This window comes from Panthera uncia, chromosome C2 (assembly GCF_023721935.1).
Source record: "Panthera uncia isolate 11264 chromosome C2, Puncia_PCG_1.0, whole genome shotgun sequence".
NCBI classification, from domain to species: Eukaryota; Metazoa; Chordata; class Mammalia; order Carnivora; family Felidae; genus Panthera; species Panthera uncia.
In genome coordinates this window covers 41,847,753-41,861,548 of record NC_064810.1, presented here as the reverse complement: position 1 = coordinate 41,861,548, position 13,796 = coordinate 41,847,753, and positions in this window count along the sequence as shown.

Here is a 13,796-nt window from a genome sequence, read left to right as displayed (position 1 = left end):
TGCAGCTGTGTTTAAAATAAATTTTGGATATTCTGCTCACTCTGGAGGCAGAAAAACTTTGGACACCCACTTTATGCTCATTGAAGGCTGAGGTTCCAATAGTCAAGTTTAGAGAGGTATAGTCCTGGCCTATTGCTTTTTCAGCCTTCTAAACTATTTGTTACCAACTGATATGTTATCATCAGGTCGACTAGTATGATGTACAGCAGACATCCATTCATGGACAAAGTCCTTTCATGGACACACTTCACAAATCTGATGTATTTATTTGCTTGCTTTTTTTTTTTTTTTTTTTCCAACAGGCCACTACAACCTTAACGGCTGCTTTCTTGAGTCTATAAAGCTTGACTGGGAAGACTATTTTCAATTGGCTTCTTTTGCCCACAAGCTTTCTCAGTCACATATGGCATCAAATCTTATATCCAGTTGCTTCAGAGCTAGAAACAGGGAGCTTTTCCAACTCCTCAAGGATCTCTTTTCTAGACTTTCTCTATTTCCATTACTTATGCTTATAAGTTGGCCAATTCTTTCCTGAAGTCACTTTATCTTTGTCAACCTTAATTAATACAAGCCAAACACTAACAATTTTATTCTTTTAGTTCACTTTCCCTATGCCTGTCAGCTGAGCAGGCATATGGTCTGCCTCCTAATATGGCAGGTTATAGTCTTACCACATGTTCTGTCACTACTTTATACGCATTGCCATATTTCTAGCCTTCAGTGTCTGTTTCTTTGAATTCCGTCATCCAAATGCAGAACAACTGCCATGTATTTTAGATGTTCACAATAGCCACAGCCGACTTATGACTAAATTAAAGTAGGCTGTTGCTTGGTAAAAAATAAATAAATAAATAAGCCTGCAAATCTCAGTGTTTAACATATCATGCTCCAAAGCAGACTGACAACACAGTTTCTGCTGCATGCAGTCACTCGGCAAATGGACCTTGTTTGAGCGCCACTCTCTTCAACACACATTTTCACAATCAGTCTAGCATAATCAGCCAGCTGAGAGAGAGGGACAGCGAGAATGACTGAGCATGAACTTAGAGAATACACGTCTGCTGTTAATTGGCTTAAACTGAAATGGGCCCATCCCTTTTGCTCAAATTCTATCAGCTGTGACTAGTCTTACTGTCTCGCCTAAATGTGAAGATCTGTGAAGTATATAGTTGAGTTGTGGACAAAGGCAGAGGAAGTAGATTTGGTAAACTTCTGACCAATATTTCCAACTAAAGAAAGCACATACATCTGTTGCTGTTACACAGCTTACAGTCTAGACAGCAAAGAAAAGGCAGGGAAACTGAGCTGCTCAAAAAAAAGGGTGGAAATTCTTACCAACAACAAATATTTGTGGAACAGATATTTAAGAGTGTGATCTGGACAACTAGAACGACTGTACACAAGGCCTTGATACCTAGTGAGAGAAACGGAAGATAAAACTGTTCCCTCTGGAAGAACAGAAACTAGAAAGAGACACTCAAGTTCCAGCAGACTGGATCACCAAAGACAGAGTAGAACCAAAATATTCTTGGTTTAATTTAAGGCATGTAAGTTTTTAAGCAGGCTTATTTATTACCACGTTTTATCACATTCTTGTAACACTCCCAAGACCAGGATTGGTTCTGAACTAGAAAAAACAGCTGAGTCTATACATGGGGGTAACCTGCCAAGTGTGTATATATGTAGAGATAGAAACCAAACACTATGCTAATGAGCCTGGAAAAAAAAATCAGAGACAATGTTAGAGGGAAAAGAAGATCTATGGAAGATGGAACAGATACTCAAATCTCTCTAGTCCCTATTTTTTTGGAAATGTTACCAATGCTGAAGAATCAAAGGAGACTAAAAAAAACATAATGCTATCCTCAAGGGACAGCTTACATTCAACTGTAAGGCAAAGACTAATTGAGGAAACAGTACTCAACAGCACTCAATGGAATCAGCCCATTTCTTTATGTCCCCATTGGTTTCCTTCTATAATCATTCAAATCGGTCTCTAAAGTTTTGACAAGAACATCAAAGAGCATTAGACATTTTAAAGGGCACCAACTTTTATTTGGGGAGAGGCTGTACTAAATATAAAATAATTTTTCATGCTTCGAATCCCCAGTTCAGCTCCCTGTAGAATGGATACTCTTCTCTACTTGGGCATCCAGGCATTTTGCTGTTAACATTTGTTCTACTAATTATAAAAAAGAATGTGCATCAAAAATAATAACTTGAAGTAAACAGGTCTATTTTATTCTGTATTTCATGAATGATATTACATTCTCATATGTTGTGGCTTGCAATAATTATGTAATCTATTCTGCATCAGTAAATGGTGATTTATTTTTCTGAAGCTTTAATATGATTCATTTTGGTAGTAGTTTAAGTAACCATTAGTTAATGCTTTGCTGCCGCTGACCTCAGTAGATTTTTTGGTAAAGTTTTATATAGCATTTATAGGTCACAAAAATGCCAACAGTGTTCATTATGGTCATTTTCCAAACTACCTGACAGCAAAATGTTTTCCCTCAACTCATTTGTATGTATATCCCTTAATTAATGCTTCACCTCATGCCAAATTATAGTGAAATTCTTGTCACTTTACATGCAGCATGACATTTACACAAATATCCACTGAATTTATCATGAGCAATGCACATAGAATTTGTATCCTGTGGCTTGAAGGCAGACAAACCATAAACCTGGATCCAAATACCTGCAGACTGAAAAGCATTAGGGAAATCAGAAACCAGAGAATCTTTGCAAAAGTGGAAAGTGCCTTCTTTGCCATTCTCAAAGGAATCATGACTACTAACGGATGCCAACAAACATGCCTTCTAAAACCAGTGTAAAAACTCTTGTATGGGGCATTTTTAGAAGTTAGTTTTTTTGTAAGGGAAATATTCCTCATCTGAAAAACATGTGGGAATTTTTTTTTTAATCAGAAAAGGTGTTTGAAAGACTCTTAAAGGCTCAAAAATGGAGAGGTGCATCAATCCATTATGAAAGATGTCCTGTCTGGAGATGAAGGCTATTTAAATGATGCCTTTTGACTGTTAGGGGAATAAATATGCATTGGGACCATAAAAGAGTTCAATGAACAGAATTCAAAAATTTTAGATCCAAACTAACTTGTGAGTTAGGAACAATAAAGTGCTTTCTGTCATCAGTTTGTTACGTGAGATGCACCTAATATAAGAATGTTCCAATAGCCTTACTTTATTTAATGTCTTAAGCACAACAAAGGCTTAGGGTATAGAGCTTAAGAGCATAGGCTCTGGAACTAAGTCATTTATATCTTGGTTCTTCCCCAACTCACTGTGACACTTTGGGCAAATGATCTAATTTCTTAGTTGCTTCAATTTCTTCATTTAAGAAGCAGAGGGGAGCTTATAACAATAATGACCTCATGAGTTTTGTGAAGATTAAATAAGTCAAAACATGTAAATAAGTTTAGAATGATGCCTGGCCCATAGTAAACATACAAGTTAGCTATTACTCGTATTCCTAATTTACAGTGAGGTGACATCAGAGATGAAGTGACTTCCAAAGTGCAAACCTGCCTACTGGCCATCATGGCCCCCTGAATTCTAGATCCTCCTTCCTTGGTGGCTTTCCCCTGAATCTTCGTATACAAATTGAAATAAAAACAATCTGGGTTTCAGCAATATTTTGAGTTTTCAATTCCATTCATATTCAAACCATTATTGGCTAGTCCTACTCTGTAAGTAAATTGCAATAATTTCCCAAATCACAGAATTTTTTCCCCAGCCTTCTTTTCCTTTACCCCAAAGTGTCTGAAAGCCTTTTTTAATTGAAATACAAACAATTACAACTTAGACAAGGATCCAGATCACATTTTCCCTAGATACCCCGCCAAGGATCAGCACTTACTCCAAGAAGGACTAAACCTCAGAGACCAAGCTAAATGAATCCCCTTTTGTGGCCCAATCTTAAATCGCTGGCTGACATGTTAAGGATTAAAACTCTAAGTCCTACAACTTGGCATCACATGCAAACGAAACCAGGACAATATGTTAATAGACCATTCACCCTGAAAATATCGGACCCCAAAATGTCGGACCATAAAGATGCTATACAGTTAAAGAAGCACAGTATAAAATCATACAAAAAAGGCAGATCTGGTTTCGAGCTTTGGCTTTACCTCAACCTACCTTTCTGTTAAATAAAAAAGTTTGAATAAGTGATATTTAGGTCTTTAAAGATTTAAGTTTCTAGTACTATTGTGGTTTATTTTTGTTTGGGGGGTATATGTCTAAAGACCCTATGTCACTACGTGGTGATCTCACATATATTTCTCAAATACTTTAAACAAAATGGTTTTCTCTATGAAAGAAAAAAAATATGGCTCTCTAAGCAGAGATTAGTTTAAAAATAATTGTTTAATAAAACAAACTATTATGCAGAATACTCATTAGCTGAGGTTTTCACATAGGAATCTTTAAAACACCTACTTAAAGAGAAAATTTAATTTTGCTGATAAGATTAGATCAATTCATCAGTTAGCTATGCAATGGATATGTTTCATACACGAGGGAATATCGCTAAATGATCTTAAAGAATTTTTTTTTAAACAAGAGGTCCTGCTACATTTCCTTAGGGGAAAAAAAAAGGCAAGGCCATTGTTAAATGTTCTAAAATTTATTGCATGTCTTTATAACATCAGTGAAATATTTGCCATTTATCAAAATTATTAAGATGAAGTCATTAGCCTTATGACAGTTTAACAATTATTCTTTTTTATATTTTCAAAAATGACAGACTCTCTTTACAAACTGACTTTCCCTTTTGTAGGCTGTGCTCATCATATGTTATGACAATTAATTGCATTTAAAACATATTCAGATGGTCCTAAAATGGTCAATGTTGCTAACTCTGTGAATATTCTTTTCTGCGATGGTGCAATATTCCAGGGGAAGTCCATTGAAATCATACTCAAAAGAATTTATACAACATATACAGACATGTCCTGCTAGAATTCAGGCACTGATGGCAAAAATGAGCAAATATACAGTGACATATGCCTTCTGACTCACTCCAGGTAAGGGAGAAAATAGAGATTATGGAGAACAAAGCATGAGAAAAAACAGCTAAGTTCTCCATAAATATATGTTATTATAGATTAAAAGAAAGATGTTTAACCCTGGAAGAACTTAAGAAGTAGACAAGATTAAAATGTTCCAATCAAGTAGTATGGAAATCCCTCTAAATATTTATAACCTGTATGCTAACAAAAATTAAAGATTTTTATTATTAAGTCCTAAAATCTATTTGAGTGTTAATATTTTATAAACCTGCAGTAGACTCAGGAGTTAAGCATCCTTTTGAGGAATATTCTGATAGCTTAACCTGAGATACCTTCTTGCCATATCTTCACAAGGCCTTTTCTCTGTGCACACATGGTGTCTTTCCCTCTTCTTATAAGGACACTTGTCATATTGGATGGGAGCTCGCCCGTATGACCCCGTTTAACCTTAATGACCTCCTTTTAAAGGCTCTGTCTCCAAAGGCAATCACAATCTGTGGTATACTGGGGGGTCAGGACTCCAATATATGAATTTTGTGGGGACAGATTCTGTCCATAACTGAATCTATGCCTCAACAATCACTGTTTTCCTCGGTTTTTCTCAAAGATGTCTAGAACTAAGCAGCCCTTTGTGATGACATTTGCTGGAGGGTGGACCAATGTCTCACCTACAATGTTTACCGACAGTATGAAGGCTCACCCACTCAACGCTCCCTTGTCTTTTGGCTGATGTAAGACAGCTTTAATTGCTGTTAAGGAAACTGGGGACTTTAAATTTACCATTGGCTTAAAATAAATTTACTACTAGCTTGATAAATTTAATCTGTCCCTCAGACTGAAGTGTTTCAACTGGGGAGGCCAGAAACAGGAAAACAGGTTAGAATGAGGACAGGAGGTAAAGAACTGGAAAAGAAAGGATACATTCAGAAGCTGTTAGTGGATATCTTAGTTGGACATGCTGAGCTTTCAGATGCAGGAAAAGAAGATGGACTGAAAAGTGGCCTTGGTAGGAGTGTAGAAAAACTGGTCCAGCTACCCAGGGAAGACCAGATCACAGTTCCTTTGCAGGGAACTCAACAATGTGGCAGTGGAATTTTGCCAAAAGAAAATATCTAAAAGTCAAAATAGAACTGAATCTGGACATACTCACTGGCTTTAGAATGGTGTTTCATGAAGCTCTGGGGTCCTGCAGAGGAGAACAAAGGCAGAGGGACGTGGGCACCATCCATTGCCAAGGCTCCACTTTCACTCTCAGTAGAAATTTATTTAAAAATAGGATTTGTTCTGACTTTACTCTCCAAAGTTTGAAAACCACTAGACTACACAATATTTAAATTCTCTTTCCCTTAAAAATTTCTGAAATTCCAAGTCTCAAAATGTATTTTGAGACCCGAATCAGAATTTTCAATGAGTAGCATCACAGCCCTTTTCAACAAAGGATTCTCAAAGTCCCTGTTAGTTGAATATCTGGTCTGAACTTGGTCTTAAATTTGAAACTATCATCTCCATATTTGTGATGGAAAATGGAAGTTTAGGAAATAAATTTATTTCCCTAAGTAGCATCACTCATAAATAATAAATTTTCTCTTAATTATCAGATTAAGGAAAAAGATCTACTATTTTATACTTTATACAGGTAAAATCGCATTTAAAAGAAATTCAAGTGCAGCAGGAGGGGTAGGTGCCATAAATGTAAGGGACAGTCTAACCTTTATGATACTCATGGAGGTGAAAGGGGTGCCTGGGTGGCTCAGTTGGTTAAGCCTCCGACTTTGGCTCAGGTCATGATCTCGTCGTTTATGGGTTCGAACCCTGCTTCATACTCTGTGCTGACAGCTCAGAGCCTGGAGCCTGCTTCGGATTCTGTGTCTCCCTCTCTTTCTGCCTGTCTCTCTCTCTCTCTCTCTCTCTCTCTCTCTCTCTCTCTCAAAAATAAACTGGAAAAAAAATAAAATGAATAAAAAACAAATGAGGTGGGGGTGAATGTGACAAGATGGACTGTGAGTTGGGAGATGTGTGTGGCTGAGGAGGGATGGCAAGCAGGAGAAGGTCTGCGGGGATCCTCTGGCATAGGGAAGGACAAGGGCTATGAGGCTCAAAGTCCCAAAGCTCCCACCCAGCAGGTTACACTTCCCATAGTAACTCTGGGCTCAAAACAATCCTGATTTGCCATACCCTAAGAACTTGGTACCATTTACCAGATCACACAGAGACAACTTTTTGCTCCTTTAACTTTCATAAGGAATATAAAATGCAATTTTAAAAAAGAAGAAAAAAAGATAAAAGAAATAAAGAAATAAGGAAGTACCATTAAATAAGACGTATCTAAATAGTCACATGCACATGCGCTTCCTAAGCACTTGCAATCTAAAGCACATTTCTATCTGGTCCCTCAAGTCTAGCAAAAAAAAAAAAAAAAAAAAAGGAAAGAAAAAAGAGAACAGATCTAATAGCATTTAAAAGAGAACCAAGTGAAAAACTACTGTCAGATACTACATGATTTCTACTTGAAAGTGAATGTCAGCTTGCTGCAAACTAGCTCCAAAAAAGCTCACACTACAAAATTGACATTTCATTCCTAATTGAGCTTTCAAGACAACAGAATATTTTCAAAGTCTGATTCCTATTTTAGGCACTTATTTTTCCTCTGCATTTTTAACATATCGAGATACAGTAAAGTTAATGAGGTCAACAGTATCAATGTCTGTGATCAAACTACTAACCAATTAGTGTTTAAACTAGAGAATGAATGTTTAAACTACATTTTCCATGTACTCCTGACTATCAGAAATTGTCAGCCTGTGAGTATATTCCTTCTACCATCAGATTTTATGCCAGCCACTAATTTATCTATGATGACTGCTAGCATGTTTTGAAGTTTATATAATTAACCCTGCACTAGTGGGTGATACTTAGCAATACGGATCTTGAATTCATTTTTAATAAATTACAGTTTAGTGAGAGAAGCAAAGATTACATTCAGCCTTGTTGAGTACTTTACTGCATTGATTAGGTTCTAGCCACAAATTGAGCCAGGTTCTCTCACTGAATAAATCCATAAATTTTTCTACAGCAAGCAAGGACTCTGAGAATAATTCAATTGATAATTCTTTTCAAATACTTCTTAGTATTTTAATAATTTTAATATTTGCAAGCATCACTAAAATCTTTCCTGTGAACACTGTGTTGACTTTTTTCCTGATCTCTCCCCTTTTTCTCTCACCCACATTCCTTCTGTCCAAACAGCTTTCATGGAATAAAGAAGACTCAAAATTGTAGGAGAAAAGCATGATACTACGCCTCGTTGATGACATTTGGGAACTCTAGGGTCGGTCCATGTTTATCAGCCTCAGTCAGAAGCTGTTCTAGAATTTCTAGAGTGGGCTTGAGCAAAAGGTAATGGAAAAGACCTCTAGAACTTACACTTAGGCTATATTTCGTAGTGATTAATTTTTTTATTTGCCCAGGCTCAGGGCTAATGCTGATGAAGACAGATTTTACAATTCTCTTACCCCTAAAACCACGGCGATTGCCATCACTACCTCCCGCCGCCAAGAATCACGTGCCAATGAGAACCTTTGGCAGAGATTGCCAAAGGACAGTAAAAGCATAGCGAAGTTAAGTGTCTGTGTTTGATAGCAACAAATGAGCAAAGCAGGAAAGTGAATCAAGACAGTGGGGTAATTACAATCACAACTGTGATTGGTGCTTCCATAGAAAAGTCCAGGATATAGTGAGTAGATATGAAAACCTAACCCAGGCTACAAAGTCAGAATGGAATTTTTCTAAGGAAGCAGTTTAAATTCACCTTTGTGTTCCACACGTTAACCAAATGCAAATGAGTTAATTCAACAAAATTTCTTGAACTTCTATGTGCCAGGCACCCTTCTGAGTGCTATAGATAAAGCGGTAAATAAAATAGATAGAAATCCCTTCCTCTATGTAATTTACATTCAGAACTAAAGGACAAAAGATTAATCAGCAGGGTATGGGTTTTATCATTCATCATTAAGGAAATAAATCACTAGGATGACGCAAATGCATTTCTATGGAATATTCTGCAGCAGTTAGAAATAATAAGCATGCTTTACTGAAACATGGATAGATTTATTAAAAATCAGTATTAAGTTAAAAAAAAAAAAAAACTGAGATGTGGCACCTGGGTGGTTCGGTCAGTTAAGCGTCTGACTCTTGATTTTGGCTGAGGTCATGGTCTCAATGGTTCGTGAGATCGAACTACGTGTTGGGCTCTGCGCTGAAAGTGCGAAGCCTGCTTGGGATTCTCTCTCTCCCTCTCCCTCTGGCCCTGCCCCCTACTCACTCTATCTCTATCAAAATAAATAAATAAACATTTAAAAAGTAAGATATAAAATGAGCTCTAAAACATAATACCATCAAAGTAAATTAAAAACACCTCCCACATAAAACAACACTATCCATGTTACAGGGATGTGTACATATCTGTTTCAAAACATTTAGCACAGGTGACTGAGAGAACAGGGGAATGGGGGGGAATGGGAAAGAATCTAGAACAATGAGGGAAGTAATAGTGAAACCGAACAATAGGTGGTAATAGTGTGCCAAGACCTTTGAGATATGATTACATTAGTTCTTTGAAATCAATATTCCAAAAACAAAAGGAAAAGAAAGACAGGAAATAGGCATTATTTTCTATTCATTATCACATCTCTACTTTAGTTACTTTGTAACAGATCCAGTATTAAAAAAATAGTGTGACCATACATTTTTAGTTTTCCCTGAAGATGAGTAATAAACTGGCCAAAAATTAAATTCAAAACTGCAATTGCAAAGAGCAGGCCTTCCACATTTCGTGAAGACAAAATACAGGGATGCAAAAATAGTTCACTTCTTGCAAGTGGGCATTAACTACTTCCACATTTATGGTGTGTTTATTGTGCAGAAATCACTTTCCAAAGTGATGAATTATTGACCCTTCATCTACAAAGTGTCCCAGTTATCCTCAAGGAGAATACAGACCTATTATCTAAATTATTCAAAAAATGTAAGTTGATTGTCTTAATTACCTCTATAATTCATGAAAATGCAATTTTGTGGGTCTCTCTAAATAAAGTTGTGCATGCATTTTTAGGTAATTGCTCGGTATCTTTTTTTTTTTTTTTTTTTTTTTTTTTTTATTGCGAACAGGAGTACAATTCAGGATACAGTTTTCTGGACCGCTAAGGGAAAGTCAGTTATAACACAAACATTGATGCAGTGGCATCGAACAACTGGGTCATTCTGAGTCATATTTCCTGACCACCACTGTTTTTCCTGGGGTTCACAGACCCAACTAGTGGGACACTCTTAATTAAAGGTGGAAGAATTATTCTTCCCCTGAGCAGCTGGAGGATTGGAGTTCCTATTGCCTTCCTGTAAGATAAGTGTATATATCCATTGCCTACTTAGCTAGTTCCTCATTCTATTTTACAGCTGATTAAAGATGCAAAAGATTAATGTTGAAAAAGGCTGATTCTGCCACCATACAAAAAAATCCATTTCCTTTCATTTGGTTTTAGATCTAAAAGTATTTGAATGGTATAAAATACTCTAACAAGATTTTCCTGTCCTTTTCCTGTGAGATCTAAGCCTATAAGTTCTGAAATAAGGGAAGGGAAACTAGCAGAAATAAAAACAAAAAGTCCTGAGCAACCTCATCTTGTGAGATATTCTGACCAGTTTTAGAAGCTGTCCCAAGTTAACAGCTCTCAAATTTTTTGGTTCCAGATTCACTTCATATTCTTAAAATAACTATTGGATACTCCGACTAGCTTTTATTTATATGGGTTATATCTATCAGTAATTAAAGCTGAGCACTTTTTGTTTTTTATTTATTTTAAAGCTGTGAAGTTTTTTAAAATGCAAGAATGGGGGCACCTGGGTGGCTTAATTGGTTAAGCGTTCAACTCTTGATTTTGGCTCAGGTCGTGATCTCGTGGTTTGTGAGTTCAAGCCCCGCATTGGGCTCCAAAATGACAGCATGGAGCCTGCTTGGGATTCTCACTCTCCCTCCCTCTCTCTCTGTCTCTCTCTGACCCTCCCCTGCCAATGCTGTCTCTCTCAAAATAAATAAATAAGCACTAGAAAAAAATAAACTATTTTTAAAAATGCAAGAATGTACAAGCACACATTGTATTAGCTGTCAGATGATGATGTCATCACACATCATGTACCTCTGGAAACTGCCACTGAACGCTGATGTGAGGATGAGTGTGAGAAAGGCAAGTAATGCCAGAGTATTGTTAGGGAGATAGTTTTGACCTTGAAAATCTCCAAAGTGTTTTAGGAACCTGTAGGAGTCACAGACCACATTTTAAGATCCACACTTAATGAGTTAATGCTGAGATAGATTACTAAGAGAATTACATAGCTTTGCATACAGAAATGTGCTGAATGTCTTTTTCCCCCCCAAAGTAATTAGGGTAGGACCAGATAGAAGCCAAATAAGAAATGTGCTTGGGGAAGGCAAGGGAATTAAAAGCAAAAGTGAATTACTGGGACCTTATGAAGATAAAAAGCTTCTGCACAGCAAAGGAAACAACCAACAAAACTAAAAGGCAACCAACGGAATGGGAAAAGATATTTGCAAATGACATATCGGACAAAGGGCTAGTATCCAAAATCTATAAAGAGCTCATCAAACTCCACACCCGAAAAACAAATAACCCAGTGAAGAAATGGGCAGAAAACATGAATAGACACTTCTCTAAAGATGACATCCGGATGGCCAACAGGCACATGAAAAGATGTTCAACGTCACTCCTTATCAGGGAAATACTAATCAAAACCACACTCAGATATCACCTCACGCCAGTCAGAGTGGCCAAAATGAAGAAATCAGGAGACTATAGATGCTGGAGAGGATGTGGAGAAACGGGAACCCTCTTGCACTGTTGGTGGGAATGCAAATTGGTGCAGCCGCTCTGGAAAGCAGTGTGGAGGTTCCTCAGAAAATTAAAAATAGACCTACCCTATGACCCAGCAATAGCACTGCTAGGAATTTATCCAAGGGATACAGGAGTACTGATGCATAGGGGCACTTGTACCCCAATGTTTATAGCAGCACTCTCAACAATAGCCAAATTATGGAAAGAGCCTAAATGTCCATCAACTGATGAATGGATAAAGAAATTGTGGTTTATATACACAATGGAATACTACGTGGCAATGAGAAAAAATGAAATATGGCCTTTTGTAGCAACGTGGATGGAACTGGAGAGTGTGATGCTAAGTGAAATAAGCCATACAGAGAAAGACAGATACCATATGGTTTCACTCTTATGTGGATCCTGAGAAACGTAACAGAAACCCATGGGGGAGGGGAAGGAAAAAAAAAAAAAAAGAGGTTAGAGTGGGAGAGAGCCAAAGCATAAGAGACTGTTAAAAACTGAGAACAAACTGAGGGTTGATGGGGGGGTGGGAGGGAGGGGAAGGTGGGTGATGGGTATTGAGGAGGGCACCTTTTGGGATGAGCACTGGGTGTTGTATGGAAACCAATTTGACAGTAAATTTCATATATTAAAAAATAAATAAAAATAAATTTAAAAAAATGTGCTTGGGGCACAATTAAATAAGAAAAAAATAGATATCCTGGTCTTTGTCCCTGGTTTCTGGTACAGAGCTCCTAAAACCTTTGTAATTTCCTAAGTCATAAGAGCACCCAGGAGTATCTTTTGTTCTGATATTTGGACCTTGATTCTGGTTCCTGGCTCCTAACACAGAATTCCTAAATCTCTTGGAATTTCCTGGGTGACAGGAGTGTCTTTTTGTTCCAGTGAGGTGACTTTTGGTGAGTTCCTTAATACCATCAGGATGGACGCTGATCACCAGAAAGACCAAGTGATAATTAGAAGCTTGGAACTTTCCACCCCATTCTCCATCCTCCAGGAAGGGGAGAGAGGTTTTAGACTTAATTAATGATTGATCATGACTACATAATGAAGCTTCCCTAAAAATCCCAAAAGTACAGAATTCTGTAGAGCTTCCAGGTTAGTGAGCATATCCACATGCCAGGAGGGTGTCTCACCCCAACTGCATGGAGACAGAAGTGCCAGGACCCTTCTTGACCTTATTCATGTATGTCTTTATCTGGTTGTTCCCCTGTGTACTTGATCATATTCCTTACTATATAGTAAGTCAGTCCATGTAAAGTTCTTCCCTGACTTCTGTAAGCTGTTCTACCAAATGGGCAAACCCAAGGATGGGGTCATGGGGACCTGGAATTGTAGCCAAATCAGACAAATTGTCTGTAATATAAGAACTCACTATTTGCAACTAGTATCTTAAGTGGAGGGCAATTTTATGGGACTGAGCCTTTAACCTGTGGTGTCTACCAGGACTGTCAGGACTGAACTGAACTGTGGGACACCCAGCTGATATTGAAGGATTGGTAGGTGGAAAACCCTCACATCTGGTGTCAGAATTGCCATGAGTGTTGCTGCAGTGTTGAGAGAAAAACGGAGTTTTTCCTATACAGGTACCTTCCCAGTGATGGCACTCAGTTCTCTCCACACCCAGGAAACCACTCCATCCTTCTGCCACCAATTGCCAGCCAAGGCAATCATCTACGCTGACCTCCTCCCTTGCCTCTCTCCCTTCATCTCTTAAACCTACTTCCTTTTGCACTATTTCCTTCCAGATCCTTCCTACCTAAAGAAATACAATAAACTGCTTTTATTTACCTGTTTTCCAATGTTTACTTATTTTTGAGAGACAAAGGGAGAGAGAGAGAGCGTGTGTGCAC